The 19589-nt window shown below is 37.8% G+C and overlaps 1 protein-coding gene across 2 annotated transcripts in view; it reads right to left on the bottom strand.

The window, feature by feature from the left end:
* Window positions 1–19589, bottom strand: part of LANCL3 (LanC like 3) — a 98830-nt gene that overhangs the window by 62587 nt on the left and 16654 nt on the right. The window lies entirely within an intron of this gene.

Below are 19589 nucleotides of genomic sequence, written 5' to 3'. Positions count from 1 at the left end.
CAGTTTTTGGCCAGGGCTGAGTTTGAACCCACCACCCCGCCACCTCTGGCTTATGGGGCTGGCACCCTACTACTTTGAGCCACAGGCACCACCCCCAGAACTGGATTTTTAATAAGAATCAAATATTCTGTCTACAGAGATATTGAGAGAAAAAAAGAGGAGTAAGGTGAGCAATGAGGCATCTCTCTATTTTAAACACGAACTTAAAACCTAGAATGTGCTTTAAGCTCCTCTGTGTGGCAGATTACATCCCAAACTGTCCATAATAGCCCATCCACATTATTTTCTAGAACTCTGCCATTCCCCTTCCCCTTGAGCCTCAATGTAGCGCTATTGTGACTGCTTTGACCAAGAGAAGTACAGCAGAAGACATTTTTTAATGATATCCAAGGATAGGTCATGAAGTGTCATACACTATTACCATATTCTCTTAATTCAGCCACCATGCCATTAGAAACCCAAGCAGTTCATGGTAAGGCCAATCCCAATAGAAACCCAGTAACAACTTGCCACTCACGTGAATAAGCATCTTGAAAATGGTTCTTCTAGCTCCAAATTGAGCACCCCTGGATGACAACAGAAGGAACAGACGGAAGCCATTCTGATGAATCCTACCCAAATTGCATATTTTTGAGCAAAATAAATGATTGTCATTATTTTGAACTACTGTTTTGAGGTGATTCGTTATGCATCAGTAGATAACTGATACACTTGGCTTTGTAAGAATGGGAAGATGACTCAGAGTTTTTGCCAAAACCTCCTTTTTTAAAGCCACAGATTATTTTCCCCTTTATGATCTTGTAGTCTCAAGTCCTTCCATGAAGCTGCATGCTCCCTGCTCTTTCACTAATTCTGCTGTAGCAGTAGGAAAATTTCCCATTTCACCAACAGCAAGAGCTTTCATGTGACTGTAAATGTTTGTTAACTGATAAAAGGAACAATACACCTATTTATCCCATCTACTCTGGTTTCCTTGGAAAGTTAATTTTCCATGGATTTCCTTGATTCCCTCTAAAAACACATTTTATTAGAGCAGGGATTGAGTCTTGGGTACACTGAGTAAACTTAGTAAATCTGAAAGACCCATGTGGTCCAATTTTAGAGTAGTATCTTTTAGCAGTTACAGATAATCAAAAAGCAGCTCCTTTCTTTACTTGGCTTTAAAAGTACAATAACAGAAATCCATTCATAATCCACAATAACACTTCCTCAAGCCCCTTCTTCATTATCCAAGTCCTTTGCTCCTCACAACTACTTCAGAACCTTTTAAACATCAATGCTTTCTCAAGACTCAGAATTCCTTTGGGTTCTTCTTCTTTCTCCCTTTCTCCCAAAACCTTGATTTAGCCTCCAGACCAAAAGAACTTTTCCCTCTCTAGGAAGGTGATAAGGACAATAAAGAGGGAATCCTAGCAAGCAAATATGGCTTTCTTTTTAGCAAGTGGAAAGTTGCTGGAAAGGTGGGAAAGAAGGTTGCTACCACCAATTGACCTATAGATTTTGTCTCAGTATAAAAGCATCCACTTGGGCTGGGCACCTGGGGCTCAGGGGTTAGGGCACCAGCCACATACACTGGGGCTGGCAGGTTCAAACACAGCCCAGGCCTGCTAAACAACAATACCAACTACAAAAAAAAAATAGCTGGGCATTGTGGCAGGCACCTGTAGTCCTAGATACTTGGGAGGCTGAGGCAAGAGAATCACTTAAGCCCAAGAGTTGCTGTGAGCTATGATGCAATAGCACTCTACTGAGGGTGAAATAGTGAGACTCTGTCTCAAAAAAAAAAAAAAGAAAGAAAGAAAGAAAGAAAGCAACCACTTGAATGGCACTAGCTAATTAATACCAACAAGAAGATGAAAACATGAAATAAATGAATACAAGCTTTATGTTAATGAAAAGATGTACTCACACTCTATAAGAATTTGATTTTTAGATTTAATCTTAGTATCAGGAAATCTCCCCATTTTGTAGCACGGAGGAAAACTTAAAGCACATTTCTGGCAACAAGCCTGTTAACTGGCCCAGATCAACAAAATCTGGGGGAATTACATTTCTGTTTTAAGTTCAATCCTCTTTTGTCAGCTGAATTTCCCATTTTGTTTTATTTATTTTCAGTCATTATTTCTGGCTGTCTTTCTTCCTATGTTATTGTAAATATTCAAGATTAGTAAAGTAAATTTAATAATTTCCTAGTGAGGATTAGATTATTTAGAGAGTACTTACAATGAACTATTTTATATCTTATAATATCTCTCAGTCAGAGATGGGTTTTGCCTTGGCTTTAGTTTGTTATGGTGCCCTGTACCCATTCTCCAGGTCCCCAGTGGGTCTCAATTCTGAGATAAATAATAAATTTCTGGGGTATTTATGCCAACAGTAGCACCTAATTATTATCTGATAATAATAACAAAGGCAATAGGAAACATAAACTTACTAACAGATCCTTCCATTCCCGTGCATTAAAATATTCAGGACTTGGTCCAATCAATTAACAATTATTTATTCTTAGTTTCCTAACTCCCAGCTACCCCTGAGTGCTTCTCAGTGTGGCCAATACACCAGCACCATCAGCATCACTTGAAGTCTTGACAAAATAGAAATTCTCTGGCCCTATCCCAGACCTACAGAAACTCTGGGATAGGGCCCAGCAATCTTTGTAATAATATTAACAAGCACTCCAGGTGTTTCTGATGCCTACTGGATAGTGAAAACCACTGCTTTAGAACATAAAGCTGAATCAGAATTATACAATGACCTGAAAGTCAAAAGATCCAATTCTGTTCTGTGTTCTACTATTAGTTTACTATATGGTCACCATCAAGTTACCACAACTTTCTAGACCTCAGTTTTCTCACCTATAAAATGAAGGACTTGGGACGAAAAATTCTTTATGGCTTTTATTAGTTTTAGAAATTAACAAAGTCGCTGCCCTCAAAAGCGCTAGTTAAGTGCTATAGTTTTGTGGCACATGATTCCATTTTTTATTCATGCAAGATTTTTTAGAGTTTCAAGAATGGCTAACCCAGTCGTGTCAAAATGACTAAATACCTTAAATGGCTACAAGCTGTATTTAAAACATTTTTGTCAAGACCATGTCAGTATTTAAAGTTGCTGGTAAATGCTTCCTGACAATTTATCTCCCTCAGAATTTATTATTTCTTAGCTTGAAATATTAATTCATTGGATCAGTCCAGGAATTTTGATGTGAAATTATTTTTATTTGCCCTAAGAATAGATTCATAATTCCCCTTTCATTCATAAAAAATATACTTCCTGTACAAAAATGACTCAGCATTAGATTTGTTATTAAGAAGCCGACCTAGCATATCCTATTGGTAGGAATAGTATTTCAACACATTCTTGCAATAACATTAAAAGAATTTTGATGACAAATGTTACATAAGATTTATATTCTACGATGGTACTATGATAATTCACTTTGAAAATCCTTCATTTTTCCTTGCTAATAAATTCAATTCAGTATTTTTTGTACTGAGACCAATCTCAAGCAAAGACATGGAACGTAGGCTGGGTACTCTTTGTTGAATTTCAACAAATGATTCATTCTATCAATTTGTCAAACTTCAAAATGTGACAAGCAAACCTGTGATGAAATAGACAGATTTTCCAGATTGGAGAAATCCTGACACAAGTAGCTTTGAAATTGGCTTAATCTTTCTATTACTGAGGGAGCAGGGAATGAAAAATGAGGTATTAACCTGAAGAGTCACTGATAATAGGCAAAGTGAAGAGCTTACATAGTTACAATAAAAAATTGTTCGGGATATGGAAACAGAAATATAAGGAAAGGTATATTGTGTGGGGAGGGGTCCTTTAACATGGCACATGTGCCTTTAAAAATAAACATTAAAAAGAAACCAAGACATTGCCAACATAAATGTCATAACCATCCACAGTTAAATTCAAATGTTCTACCCAGGCCAGTTTTCAGTCCAAATCAGTTAATAAATGTTTAAAAGAAATATAACATCTACTTAGCACTGTGGTAGGCACTATGAATGGTGAAAAACAAATGTGATGAAGAGGAAAAATGGGATCAAGAAAACTGGATCCTCACTAGTCAACTAACTACATTACTCTGGACATGTCGCTTCTGAGTAAATGGAATCTTGAGGGAGAAGGTCCTTGCCAGCTCCTAGGCTTCATGATTTCATCACAAAGGTTTATGACTTTGTTCAAGAGAAAGACATACATGTAAAACAAATGGAGAATCAGATTAGGATGTAGAAGCTAGGATGTGGAGGCTAGGCTTGTTTATAGCTCCCTGGACAGGGAGATGCCTGGGTAGCAGGTGGGTGTGCTGGTTCAGTTTGCAGTGGTTCTCAACCTTCCTAATGCCACAACCCTTTAATACAGTTCCCGTGGGTCGTGACCCACAAGTTGAGAACCACTGAGTTATAGCCTCATGTAGATAAATCAGGAGATAATTCCTCCTTTGTTTGGTATTTCTGTCATAAAGTTCACTCAAGGGCCTGGGTTCTATCTTCTTCCTCACCAAATACTTATTGAGTAGCTATTTTGTGCCAGGTACTGTTCTAGGAAACAACACAAAGATTTCTGTCCTCAAAGAGTTTATATTTCTTGCATGTTGTGGAGAAAAAAATTAATATAGTAGCACTGAGACTGATCTTAGAAAGGACTGCTTGCAAGGTTAGCCCTTGGCTGGCATTTGGCAACTTGAATTTTGGGACAACCATTCCCAGGACTGCTAAGAGTGGCTCACTGAGCCTAAACTGTGCAAACATTGTGGCTAACGCTGAACACCTGCTGTCCTTCCTGGAGTAGGGAATTATGGTACATGCCGGGCAGAAGGTGCCTCTGTGATCAGCCCCCAATAAAAACCCTGAACGCTGAGCCTATAATAGGATTCTCTAGTAGACATTTTACATGTGTTGACATTAACTCATTGCTGTGGAAATTAAGTGCATCCTGTGTGAATCCACTGGGAGAAGACCCTTGGAAGTTCGTGCTTGGGTCTCCCCAAACCTTCACTACATGAACCTTTCCCTTTGCTGATTTTACTTTGTGTCCTTCCATTGTAATAAATCATATCTGTGATTATGATTATATGCTGAGTCATTCAAGTTCTCCCGGTGAATCATTGATCCTGGGGGGTCTTGGGGACCCTCATCATACAGGAAGAGGAAGTTCAGACAATATGTAATTTATATTATAAGTGAGCAAATTATCTAGTATACTAGAAGCTGATGAATGTTAAGGAGGGGTGGGTGGTACACCTTCTGGGGGCAGGGCACTATTATGGGAGGGTCTTTATCTGACACAAGGAATCAGTGTAACCTGGTTCTTTGTTCCCTCAATGAATCCCCAACAATAAAAAAAAGAAAGAAAAAAAAAAGAAATGTAAAGCAAGAAAGGAAGATTGGGATGTTGTGCTGAGGGGTTAGCAGTATGTTGTATTAAATAGGAAGGTTGGCCTTGTCAAAAAGGTGTCATCTGATCAAAGACCTCATGAAGTAGACAACATGAGCCAAGGTGATGTCTTCTAGGCAGAGGACATAGTTTATGCAAACACCCTAAAGTGGTAGCGTACCTGGGTATCTGAGGAACAATATGGAGCCCAGTGTGTCTGGAGCAGTGAGAGCCAGGGAGATGAGTAGGAGATAAGATCAGCAAAATAAGGCCAAGAAGGGCTGTTGCCCAACATTTAGAGCCTTGTAGGCCACCATAAGGATGACAAAAAATAGAATAAGAAGAGGATAACTAAGATGAAGTCAGAGGTTTGGTGAATATACAAAAGATGTGCACCATCAACCTTCGCTGTTGCTGAAGGCCTATATATTGGTGGTCTGAGAGGGAAATCTCAGATGTTGAGTCATGGTATTTCAATCTTAAGGCTGGAATTATGTTAAAAGCAACAATATAATAGCTTGATAATAGGTTCAATAATCTCTACCGTTTTTGTGCTTTTAACACAAACAGCAAACAGCAAAAGCACATTACTGAACACTACCACCTACACTCTGACCTTTCTCTGCAGTTGTATACATTAATTACCTACAACTGGCCTGTGGGTGGGACAAAGGAAAATGGTCTGTGATACTTGTGAATAAATCTGTTAGGGATTATTTGTGGCAGGCCCAGTGAAAGAAGATGGAGGCAGACATAGGAGTGTGAAAGACTCCTTAGCATCTGCCCCTCTCCTTCTTCAGCAGATGCGTCTTCCCATATTTCCCAGAGGTCTTATACCCTGAGAATACACATCTAAAGATCTATGCCTAACACACTACTTCATTCTGCCCCTGAGACAACATGTTACAGATTGCAAAGGCTGCCACAAAGTCTTTCCCTCTTTGTGTCCACAACCTTGAAACTTTTACTATGTAGTACCTCCTCTCAAGAGGGAGAGCCCAGTTGTCTAACCTTTGCAACTGGCCTGGTCACATGATTTACTTTGTTCAACAGAATGCAACAGAAGTGTTGGTGTGCCACTTCTGAATCTAAATCTTAAGAGTTGTTGCTTCTTCCAGTCCTGCTCTTGGAATTCAGTTACTCTTGTCACCTTAGCCAACAACTGGCCAACTGAAAGACCTATGACTGGGGCTGTCCAGACCAGCCAGGGTCAGCTGACCTTTCAGCTAACTGCAGACACATGAGCAAACTCAGAAAAAAATCAGCCAAGCCTGACCTAGCTCAGCAGAACCACAAGATTACCTGTAGACTTAGGAGCAAAAACAATAAACAAAACAAAATCGCTTGGTTGAGTTAGTTGGCTATGCAGCAATAACAACTGACACATCTGCCCAAGGTTGGACGTCTGTGAAACAATCTCCAGATGACTCAAAACAAGAGCCCAAAGCTGAAACCACTATAGAATCTCTCACAGCATCTCTTTGGAGAAAAGCAGATGCGACTACCACTTCAAAGCCAGAAGGACTTGGAGGGAGGCCACTGACTTCAAAGATGGGATGCTTAGCTTCAGAACAGCCCTTACATTTTGGTTCAAGTGTACAACAGTTGTCACACTGCTTCTCTCCCCCTCTCTCTGGCTCACTAGGAGAAGAGCAAATGAAATGTTGGGAACATTCTCTGCTCAAGTGCAACAAAGGGCAGATTCTCACATGGCTCAGGGAAGCTGAGCCTTTGGCAAAGTGAGGAACAGCAGGAAGGGCACAGACATTGGAGTAGCTGAGACACAACTCAGTGCCTGGGTGAAAATGTCAGCAGGCTTCCCAGCAGGGAGGCTGGCACTGTTTCAATATTGCAGCCTCATTTTGTAGAGCTGAGATAATATTTTCATCCCCCAGTTTTAGCAAGCTGCTCATTTTATTGTATTTTTTTAGGCAGCAATGGGTAAAGTTAATTTAAAACCTGAATGTGCCCAAGCCCATCAACTTCGGTGCTTCTTTCTTTTTCCTCATCACCTCACCTCTTATTTCCCTTTACTGCTGCACAAGGCATCCCTCTAATCACTGTGCTCTGAAAAGGTCAAGATACTTCAAGTACTTTTCAAAGTCATATGAAGAAGTCTCTCAACACAAGTAGATTAAGTACAGTGAGATGTAGACACAACTTCCCAGTACAAATGTAGATCTTAGAATAAAATACAAACTCAAATCTAAAAAATCATGGTAGGGTTCTTCATTCATTCATTCATTCACTGGATACCACGTATGGTGAAAAGGATTGTCCTCTGTGGGTTAGGTCTCCAGTCTGTTCTCAGATTCCTCTCAGCCCTGGTAATGCTCAGGACCCAAGTGCCATGTGCTGAACTGGAATCAGATTCCAAGTTCTATGCAGGTATAAAAAAGCGAGTACTATCAGTAGGGCAGAGGGACCAATGTGAAGTTTGAGCACAACACCCCTATGTTCACATGTCCCAGGGTCTGTGAGCTCAGGTCATTCACTTCAAGATGTACACAAAAGCCCCGAAATTCCAGTTTCTGACATCTCTGCCATGTTGTTCTACCAGGATCCTACCTGTCCCTTAAACTCAGGTACAAAGTATTTTACACCTTTTTTTGAAAGGAATAAAGGGAATTCTTTAGCTAATATACTGACTCAAAATCTATTGAAAGAAGTCTGCCCATATCTTTTCACAATCACCATCCCTGCCAGACTTTCTATGGGAATATGTGAAACATTTCTATTTCCTTTAGATGAGTCAAACGAAATCAAAATTTGTCATTTATCTCATTTTTTCCCAAATTCTAAAATCTGAGCAACACATAAATCACTACTTTTCAACCTGTGACTAGACTACAGATAAAAATGTATGAGCTAATTCAGAACCAGAAAGCAGAGAAAAAGGATTAAACAAGGCAATCACCTTAAAAATGCTACAATGCCAAGTTGAAAAGCCTGATTTTGACCATACATGGTATGTTTTTAACTGAGAAAGAAAAAAGAATACCCTTGCAACTAAAATTATATTTTTCTTTAATTTCAAAAGAAGAGTTACCACCTAGTGAGTAAATTATTTTAATGAGGTTAAATGAAGGGGACAAAAAAGCGTTACCAAGGCTGAACTGTATGTGAAATCCTAGTCCATCTAATACGGGTCTAATTAACTTCAGTTGATTTAGAATGTCATCTAAAACTCAAAAGCAAATATATATTAACGTCATGAGAAATATATTTATTACATAAAGAATCAATATCTAAAGAAAATTTTTTAAAGGAATATTCCCCCAAGATTTTCTTGTTCCACCCTGTTTCATTTCATGACAGACCTTATCGATTGCTCCTTATCAAGAACTGAATCTTGAAGCATCCCACGAGGCATTCTAATTATAATTAATGATACAGGGTTTTCTTTAAGAATCATTATGGATTCATTAAGCTGACACACAAGCTGCTTAATACTTGAACTTTCTAATAAGAAAGGATGAGGGGTGCCAACATAATTACGACTTTAGAAATTCTGTTGTTGAATTTATAAACCACTTTGTATGCACAATGTTATGTCCACTTCCCTTTCCTTTTGAATTCAGGTATAATTTGTGCCTTCAAAACCCCATGTGTAAATAAATGCATCTCTCTGGGAGGGAGTGGAGTTTGGATGTTGAAAGGCTGTTTGACCTTTTCTTCCCTCTTCCACCCCCTGCACCACATTCACCTCACTCTATTTCCTAGTAATAAAGATTATATTCTGCTAAGAAAAGAAAAAAAGCTTAATCACAGCAGGCAGAGAAATTTTATATCTAGTTGCTTTTGGTGTGGCACCAGCTGTTGCCTCCCAGTAGGCATTTCTCCCTCTTTCTTGGGAATACAAGTCCAGTGTTTTTCAAGGTAAACCAGATAAATGTAAGCTTTCTCAGTCCCCTTATATGGCCAGGTAACAGTTTTGGTCCAAATGTATACGGGGAAATTTGCTGGAGATTTCTTGGACAGCTAACTTTTATTCCCTTGATAAATTCAGACATGCCTGGTATAGCCTTCCCTCTTCTTCCCACCTTGAACATGGACATGGTATCTGGAGCTTCCAAACACTATCACGACCATGAGGCAAGAAAGGCAAAGAAGTACAGAAACAGGCCCTGACATCACCAACTTACTGAACTCACTTGTCAGCAGCCGTCTACTTCCAGACTTCTTGATATGTTAGAAAAATAACTCAATCTATTTTATGCTACTACAAGTCAAGTTTCCTGTCATTGCCACCAAAAGCAATACTAACTGATACACTCAACCAGGAAAGGAATCCAACATTCACCCTCGGATGTGACTAAATTTCATCATTTAGAATAATCCTTGTTAGTTTCCTATAATGTGCTCCTTGGGCATAGAAGCACATTACAGCCCTACAGTGAGCAATGGCTGCACATTGGCTCATTAATACCTCTGGTCACTCTGGTTTCACCCAAGACCAAAGCAAACAATGAAATTATCATTTTATTAAAGCAAAACTCATCTCATGTAACTATCTTGTGATTGTTAATCACAAGGTGAAGTTTACAAGTATGAAGATTACAATGGCCTTCTGAGGACATTATTAAGTGGCATATCCCAGAGGGTGCATCTTATGTCTTTCCTTGGGATTTGGGGGCTTTTCTCTGATTCTATGCTACTGAGTTACCTAAAATATAACATTCATGTAACCCCTTCCTCAAATAGCACTTTCTGATGGAAATGAAATTTGTCTCAATGACCACAGTAGAAAGACCTTTAAAGATATAAACAAAAAAAGGAGTGGTTTCCGATGTGAATATTATCCATCGTGGAAGCTGAATGATTTTTCCGCATTAAGGCAGGATGCAGGCAATGATCACTCTGGATAACCATGTTAAGCTTCTGAGGAAGGTTCCTCCAGCTTCCCACCTGCTAGTTCCAACAGGAGCTATTCTATGAAAGCAGGTGTTTCAAAAGTGTTTATTGTCTTGGCACTCAACATGGTCCTCAGACCAGGAACCTGGGCACTAACTAGGAGCTTAAAAGAAGTGCAGAACTTCAGGCCCCATCTCATATCTCCAACAAATTGTTCAGGTAATTCAGATGCATTAAAGTTTGAGAAACATGGATTTAGTATATTAAGCATGTTCCTAACAGGTTACAACATCAGGAATCAGGAGATGTTAATTATTCCCACACTGGTGAGGGACAGGCATTGTCTAATATTAAGAAGGCTGTATATGTTTCCTGTGGACACTGAAAAGATTAGCAGTATTTGTCATGGAGGCAAAAAGGAAGATTACTCTGTTTATGGCATCAATAATTAATATCAGGGTGTCCCAAAATTGGCCCTTAAAGTCACCATACATAGGAAAAATTGGTAATTTGTGCTAAATGTACCTTTATTTACAAAATTTTCATTACAAAATTTTACAAAATATTTACAAAATATTCTCTACATGTATTCCACCTCTTTGTAAAATTTCATAATGATTATTTTATTTAAAAAAGGTGCATTTAGCTACAATTTCTCATTGTTTCTATGTATAGAGACTTTGGGGACTACTTTGGGATACCTCATATTTGACACCCTATATTAATATCAGAAGGGAAATTTATCAAGATCTTTGAGGTTAACATACACTGTAGTTCTCTCTCTTATCCACAGGTTATATTTTCCAAGATCCCCAGTAGATGCCTGAAACCTCTATGAACTCTATGAACTACTAAGCTCTAAATATACTATATTTTTTCCTATTCATACCTACCTATAATAAGGTTTATTTTATAAATTCAGCACAGTATTAAATTAACAATAACTAATAACAGAATGATTATAATACAGTATAATAAAAGTAATATATAAGTGATCTTTCTCTCTCTCAAAATATCTTATTATACTGCATTCACTTATTTTCAGACTGTGGTTTGTGGAGGGTAACTGAAACCGCAGAACGCGAAACTAAGGATAAGAGGGGACTACTATATTCTTTAATATAACAGTGACAACGACATTCACTGGTGGGAAGGATGCCATGGATATGCAATGAAGATTTTTTCATAAAAAAGCTTCTTCTTATCACCTCAATGCATCAACACAAATATATAGGAAACCATCTTGTTTATACCACTGGAAAGAGTTAATCTTTAGTATGTGTGCTACTGGAATAGTCAGACTCTAGAACACTGTCAACAGATTGTCCATGGTATTCTCAGATGAACTGGGAGCTTATTTACACCCAATCATGGCACCAATTCAATTTGCTCTTCTAAAAAAAGAGTGAACATTGAATCAAACATGATCACATATACCCTGCAGCCTGTAGTGATTGTGCTATTCTTAACAGTGCACCAAGGAAAAGAGAATAAACGAAGTGAGATTTAGAACAATTATTCTAACTTCACTAAAAGTAATACTAAGAGTGATCAGTGGAAACAGAAACTTTTCCAAGAGAGCATCAGAATTTCTTATTCTACAAATCAAGCTGAAAATCACTGGCAATAGAATTTCTTCTGCTGGCAATGTGGTGGTCTAAGCCAGTGGTTTTCAAAGTGTGGTCCCTGGATCAGCAGCATCAGCATCACCTGGGAACTTACTAAGACATGAAAATGCTCCCACTCTACCCCAGACCTATATAAGGCCTAGCAACTTGTGTTTTAATTAATCAACCTATATCAGGTGATCCTGAAGAATGGCAACATCAGTGATGTTAGTTTGAGTACCATTCTTCATTACTTCCATTTTTTTTTTTACTCATATCCTTGTAAACCAGTAACAAATTTACAGAATGGCACTGCCATGCAAATCACATTTGAGTGGCACTAGTCTACATACTCCAAACTCCCTTTTCCTATTACAAAACAACTACATAATTTCATCAATTCCAAGATGTTTTCACAACATCTTTGAAATGAGAATGGATCTCAAAATCACCATCAGCCAGGAGGCAGCAGGACCAAGCTTTCATAGTTTGTGCATGTACATCAAAAACCTCTAAAGTGGGTGTCAACCACTTGGAAAAAATGACAGACACAAAGTGGAACACTCTTTTAACAATGCTGCATCACCAGAGCTTGTTGATGACCTGAAGAATGATAGATACTTTGTGGAAAATTATGGAAAGTCATGACCATGGAGAAAGTGACTCAGGATTATGAAAATTTGGCAGTGAGAAAGTTTTATGAATATCTTAACCAATTTATTTTGCTTACATTTTTCTGTTAGGTATAAACAAGAGTGATATATGATAAAAATCTATATCTAAATAACTGAAAGAGCTTTATCAATAAGTACAAAAGCCTAAGCGTTAAGAAAATACTGTTTTAATTTAATTAACATTTTTTTCTCTTTCTTACTAGTATATAAAAATGTATATTACAGTTGACAAATTATTGTAATTGATTAAATATTCCATGTCTTTCATCAAATTTATTTACCAGTACATAGTTAGGCTCAAAGAAAGTAGAGGAAACCTTAAGGTCCCTTAACAAAGCAAAACAAAACAACTTGAGCTCAAGTACATGTGATAAATAAGACAAGGTCATCCTAGGGCAAATGCTGATATCTCCTGCATTATGCCAGGGAACCAGGAAAAAAGCTAGAGTGGTAGACCAAAAGCAGCAAACACAAATCTCTGTACAGAAGCATCCTCAGTTTAGGCACCACAGATTGAAATCAACCAAATATGTGTGCATGGTGAAAAAAGAAAGACCCAAGGAAACAAGCCACTATGAGTAACACTCTACAAAAATGACAAATAAGAAAATTAGATCACCAAAGACTTCCAATATTAAAATTATAATACAGTATAACCTCTGTAGTTGACCACTCCCCTACATTGACCATCTCCTGAGGTTGATCTGATTTTCATAAACCAGACATGCACCACCATGTGCATATCATTACAGCTGGCCTTATTCCTTATGTTGACCACCTCTGTATGTTGACCAGTTTGTTGCAGTCCCTTGGGTGGTCAACTTGCAGAGGTTCTACTATATGGAATTAAATAAGTTATTAAATACTTTAAGGAAAAAAGGTAAAATCACAGAACTTAGCAAACAGTATGAAACCATTAAAAAGGATCACCTGGAATTTGCAGAAAAGAAAACTAAAATTGATAAATATCAAAGTTGATGAATGTGCTAAACAGCAGATGAAACACGGCTCAAGAGAGAACTAGTGAAGTGGAAGGTAAATCTAAAGAATTTCCCTAGAATGTGGCACAGAGAAATAGGTAAATGGAAAATATAAAAGATAGGATAAGTATATGAAGTGATATAAAGTTGTAATAAGTATGCACTTGAAATCCCAGAGGGATATAGAGCAGAATGCTCCACCTTGGTTGCACACTGGAATCATTTACAGAACTTCAAAACTATTAACGCCTAGGCCCTATCCTAGGAGATTCTGATTTGATTGACTTAGAGGATGGCCTGGGCCTTCAAGAATTAATTCTTTTCTTTTCTTTTCTTTTTTTTTTTTTTTTTTTGAGACAAAGCCTCAAGCTGTCACCTTGGGTAGAGTTCCGTGGCATCACAGCTCACAGCAACCTCCAACTCCTTGGCTCAAGCAGTTCTCCTGCCTCTGCCTCCCAAGTAGCTGAGACTACAGGCACCTGCCACAAACAATGCCTGGCTATTTTTTGGTTGCAGCCATCATCGTTGTTTGGCTGGCCCGGGCTGGATTGGAACCTGCTACCTCAGGTGTATGTGGCTGGCGCCTTAGCAGCTTGAGCCACAGGCGCTGAGCCCCTTCAGGAATTTTCAAAGCTCCCCAGGTGATTCTAGTGTGCAGTGATAGTAACAAAGCACTGATACAAATCGATCATGAACTTGATTCAGACAAAGTCTTCGTAGATATGACCCCCAAAGCAGAACCAACTAAAGATAAAGTAGATCAATTGGACATGATAAAAATGAAGAACTTGTGCTTCAAAAGAAACCATTGAGACAGTTAAAAGACAAACCACAGCATGGGAGAAAACGCCTGCGAATTGTATTTCTAATAGGGACTCATATCCAGAATACATAAAGGACTCTTACAACTCAACAATAATAATCATGACTCAATTAAAAATAGGCAAAGGATATAAAAAGACATTTCTCCAAAGATATGCCAGTGGCCAATTGCCAATAGGCACATGAAAAGCTCAACATCATTAGAGTAAAAAGAAAGTCTTAAGGCCACCTCGCCCCAACTCCTTATGTACAAAAGAAGGAATAAGCCTCAGGCACCTATGAAGAACTGGTCCTACAGATCATTCATTTAAAGAAATTCTTTAACCTCCCATAAACAAGGACATGAAAATTGTACCTATGTCGAGAACCTAAAACCAAGGCCTATTTGATTCCAAATACTTAACCACAGTTGTATCTTATAGGTAACAAAACTGGAGATAAGACAAACTCAGGCATTCTTCCACCTACCCAGGGACATCCACATAATTGATGCTTCATTACCTTATTTTATGTAAAATGTATTTATTGGGCCTCACAAGAATGCAACCACTTTGTCTCATCAGCCCACACTCCCCTCTGCCTTTTTGCTTCTCTCTCTGTGCCTTTAAAACGCTGAAGGTACCAACTTCTTTAGAAAAACAGCCACAGCTTGCAGGCAGCCTCATGTTTTTCCTAGCACTTCCTCAAAATCTTGGCTTAATTCACCTCCATTGATTGAGATTTTTGCCTCAGTCATTTACTTGGATCGACAATAGTCATAAGAAAAATGCATATATGGCTTGGTGCCTGTGGCTCAGAGGCTAGGGCACCAGCCACATAACACTGGAGCTGGAATCCAGCCCAGGCCTGCCAAACGACTTGACAACTAGAACCAAAGGAAAAAAAAAAAAAGCCGGGCGTTGTGGCGGACACCTATCCTTGGAGAACATTTATGGAATTTCATCTAATAACAGAAATAATGTGGTTATTTATAGATATATTTTGTTAATGAATATTTTCTCATCAAAAATATGGTTTGCTACATCTCTTATATCCTTATAAACTATACTAAATTAATATTTAATGATGGATGATGTTTGGTAGAATAAGGAGTCAAATAGCTCCATGGCAATTCAAATCTTCATGTGGTTTAACTGGCACAATTGTACCTTCTCTTATAATGTATTCAATAAAATAATGAAGATTAGAACTATACTGATTAACCTTTTACCTAGGGAAAAGAAGGAGGAGAAGGCCTGGTTAAAATGGTTAAAAGTGAAAAGATAGATTATTATAATTTAATAAAGACTGCTTTATATATGTTTTGCTTATATAAAGCAGAACAAGAATAACAATTTTGCATGGATGGCAGTAGCTCTGAGATCCCCCAAGATCCTAAAATGTTTTCAATTCCTTACAACCAAGAATAACTAATAATTATATAAAACATTAAGTGTCTAAGTGCTTTTTACATAAGCTTTAATTCTTGCAATAGCTTTCTAAGATAGACATTATTACTTTCATTTTCAGAATAGAAAATAGAAAACATTGCAAAGAGGCTAAGTAGCTTTCTCAAGGTTATATGGTTGAGAAGTAGGATAACGGTAACATGTATTGCCTAAGCAGGATACTTAAAACAAGTACCAAACAGTTGGGAATTCAAAACAAACAGATATAACCCAAGATTTACCTATGGTATTTATGCCTTCCAATTGATAAGGGGTTGAGCATAGTCTAGAACCTAAGTTCTTCTCCAGAGTTGTGATCTTTTTGCTACTATGGGCTGAATGTACCATTCTTGTTGAACAGCATTTGCCATTATCTAAATATACTAATAAATGTTGACTGAATGAATGACGATTGTTTCTGTTTTTTGAGAGAACCCTCAAGGGAGTAGGTGGACCTTCTAAACCAGTTTTGGGGATTTAGGATTGAATTAGTTGTTCACTCTCACCCCATAATCCCCAGAATAGTTTGAAAATTCATAGAGGGGACTTGTCTGGGAGGCATTCAGGTATAGGAAAGAAGTTCCTGAATAAAACATGGTGAAAGGACTGTTGGTGCCATTTTGGGGATAAGCAAGGATGGTTAATTTGGTGGCAAATTGTGAGATAAACCATTAATCAGAAAGTTTCTAACACCACATTTGTTCCCTGAGTTTCTTCTGCTATTTTTCTCACAACTTTTTTCCTTCTTTCTTGATCCCTTTTCTTGGCATCTCTGGCTGCCCTTTTGGGTGTACTGTTCACTGCACATACTGTATCATGTTTCCATCTTACGTGTTTCCTAAGGAGCTTTTCATGCAGGATAACTGGGGCAACTCCAAGCTGTTAATTGCTATTGCCTTTTTACTACTACTGAGCTGCATAGTAGGCACTTTCCTGGCAAGCAGAAGATTCTTAGTATGTATTTACTGAAGGAAGGAATGCATATGATGTGTTTTTAATTTCATGAAACCAAATAACTCCCTTTATTTGAGGTTCAAGTATAAAATGTCAAGAAAGGACAACCTACATTTTAAAAGTAGCTCTTTAGGAGTTTCTACCTAATTTTTTTTTTTTTTTTACTTTAATGGATCTGACAGCAGAGCCACTTAGGATTAAATATTTGATGGACAGGATATTTCCGTTGGTCATGAATATTATCATATTTTCACTCACAATCAGCCTCTTGACAGCCAAAGGATGGTAAGACTCAACCACTTTTACATTACAAAATGGGAAATATGCCTAGCTTGTGACAGGTTGGAATGATACACTTACGCATTTCTGTGCTGACAAACAGAACTCTGATTGTCAGTATTAAAGATACATTTTAAAAAGCTATAATTGTGGACTTGTACAATACCTGACATCTAAAAATGTTTGTGTTTGGCTTTTAAAATAATCCCCGTTACTTTGATATTCGTGTGGGTGGCAACATTTTATGTATGTCTCTGGACCTTTATTTCCTTCTGTTTAAAGCTTATATTCACTCTTGATAAATGGAGCATTGACAAGATCTAGGCACTTAATGAGCTATTAGAATTTCTTTGTCTGTTTCTTTTGAAGGACTTTGTGCTTTTCCTGTAAAGAAGAAGAGAATATTTAATATAGAAAGTTGTTCACTTGAATTTTATATTAAAATATTATTCCCCAAATAGTTGTTAAATGCAGTATTTATGAATCATATATGTATGGAGTGGAGGAGTCAAAGCTTCTTTTACTTAAATTTACTTACTATAGCTAAGAAGTACATATCTAATTGTATCACTCTCATAGTGAATAAATAGAAGTTGGAAGGAAAAATGAGCCCTCGGAATTTTTCAGCATTCTATGACTTAATGTAATATTTCTCCATTTTAGATTACATGACCCTTTAATTAGCAAGGTGGCACCTTGTATGGCACAGCTGTTCCTCAGTTGTGCTGTTGAGTACTGAACCGTCAGTAACTCCCCATCAGTGTCTTCAACAGTCAGAGAAAAGTCCCCAAATCTTCCCCCTGGTGCAGGTGACTTCTTGGAGGTCCAAACTGAAACTACTATGTCAAATGGCTTTTCCCATTAACTTTCAAGCTTGAGGGATTTTCTGTTTTCCGTCAGGCAAGCTGTGTTCCTGTCCTGACAAACCAAATCTGAATCAAAAATCACTACTGTGATTTCTGTTACTGTTTCCTGTTTTTTTCTAGAGATTTCCAACCAAAGGTGGCACTTTCTGAGTAATCTCTTGTTCTAAAGTTCTGTCCTCTGGCAGTTAAGATTCTATAATGCTTTCAGTGTATTTGCAGTGTTCTCTGAATTTTGATTGCCATGGATTCCTTTGTCTTTTGCTTTCTCTAATTTCACCAGTGTGTGTAGTGTAAGGTGACCAGACGTCCCGCTTTTGGCAGGGCAATCCTGATTTCTAACAATTTGTCCCACATCCCGCAGCGTTTTAAAAAAGTCCTGATTTTTGGAAAGAATGCACGACCACCTAGGGAAGTGTGGGACAACAGGAAGGGAATATATGGTTTCCGGCTGCTGAAAAGGTTAATGTAACTCCATTTGGGAATGAAGAGGTTAATATAACTTCATTTGGAAATGAAAAGGCTAATGTAAACTCCCTACTCCCCTTCTGGGCAAGGTCCCCAAGTGGACTGGCGCCCTACTCCTTTGAGCCACAGGCACCGCCCTATACATAATTTTTTAATGTATTATATTTGTAAATTGTACTTATGTTGAAATTAAAAAAAATTACAATACTATTTTTGCATTCTATGAAAATTTTTGTTGCTCCATATAGACCAAAGTTTTAATCAAGAACACACCCCTCCTCCGCCCCCCCCATCAATGGTGTCCCGCTTTACCAATGTTAAAATCTGGTCACCTTAGTGTACTGTGGATTTCATTTATGATACCCTACTTACTATATGTGTGCTCCCTGTAGTTGTGGATTTGTATCTCTAATCAGTTCTGGAAAATTTGCAGTCCCATCAAATATTGCCTCTTCTCCATTTTTTAACAGTGTTACTGAGATATAATTCATATGTCATACAATTCATTCCTTTAGCATATACAGTTCAATGGTTTTAGTAGGTTCATAGGGTTAGTGGCACAACCATCACCAGAGTCAATTTTAGATTTTCATCACTTCAAAAAGAAACCCTGAAGCCATTAGCAGACATCTTTCTATTCTTCTCAACTCCTTCTCCCACCCCTGCCACCCTAGAGACACCCCAATCTAGTTTCTGTCTTTATGGATTTGCCTATTCTGGGCATTAAGTACAAATAGAATAATGCAAAATGTGGTCTTTCATGACTAGCTTTTTCACATAATAAAGTGTTTTTAAGATCAATCCAGGCTGTAGCATGCATTAATATTTCATTCTTTTTTATTGCCAAATAATGTTCCTTTGTATGAATGCATTACATTTTATCCACTTGTAAAGTGATGGGAATTCAAGTTACTTCCCGTTATTGGCTATTATAATGCTGCCGTGATCATTCATACACAGGTTTTTGTGTGTACATACACTTTCATTTTTCTTGGGTATATACCTAGGAATGGAATTGCTGGATCATATGGCAACTCTATATTTAACATTTTGAAAAACCATTAGACCATTTTCCAAAAGAGCTGCACCATTTTGTATTCCTACCAATAAATATATGAGGGTTCCAGTTTCTCTATACCCTCCTCATAACTTGTTATTATCAGATTTTTAAATTATAGCATGTTAAGTGGGTGTGAAGTGATTGTCAGATATGTGATTTCTTTGATATGCATTTTTCTTTTCTTTTCTTTTCTTTTTTTTTTTTTTTTTT

Source organism: Otolemur garnettii, unplaced genomic scaffold, assembly GCF_000181295.1.
Source record: "Otolemur garnettii isolate 467f Iridium unplaced genomic scaffold, OtoGar3 scaffold00158, whole genome shotgun sequence".
NCBI lineage: Eukaryota > Metazoa > Chordata > Mammalia > Primates > Galagidae > Otolemur > Otolemur garnettii.
This window is presented reverse-complemented; position numbering and strand designations above follow the sequence as displayed.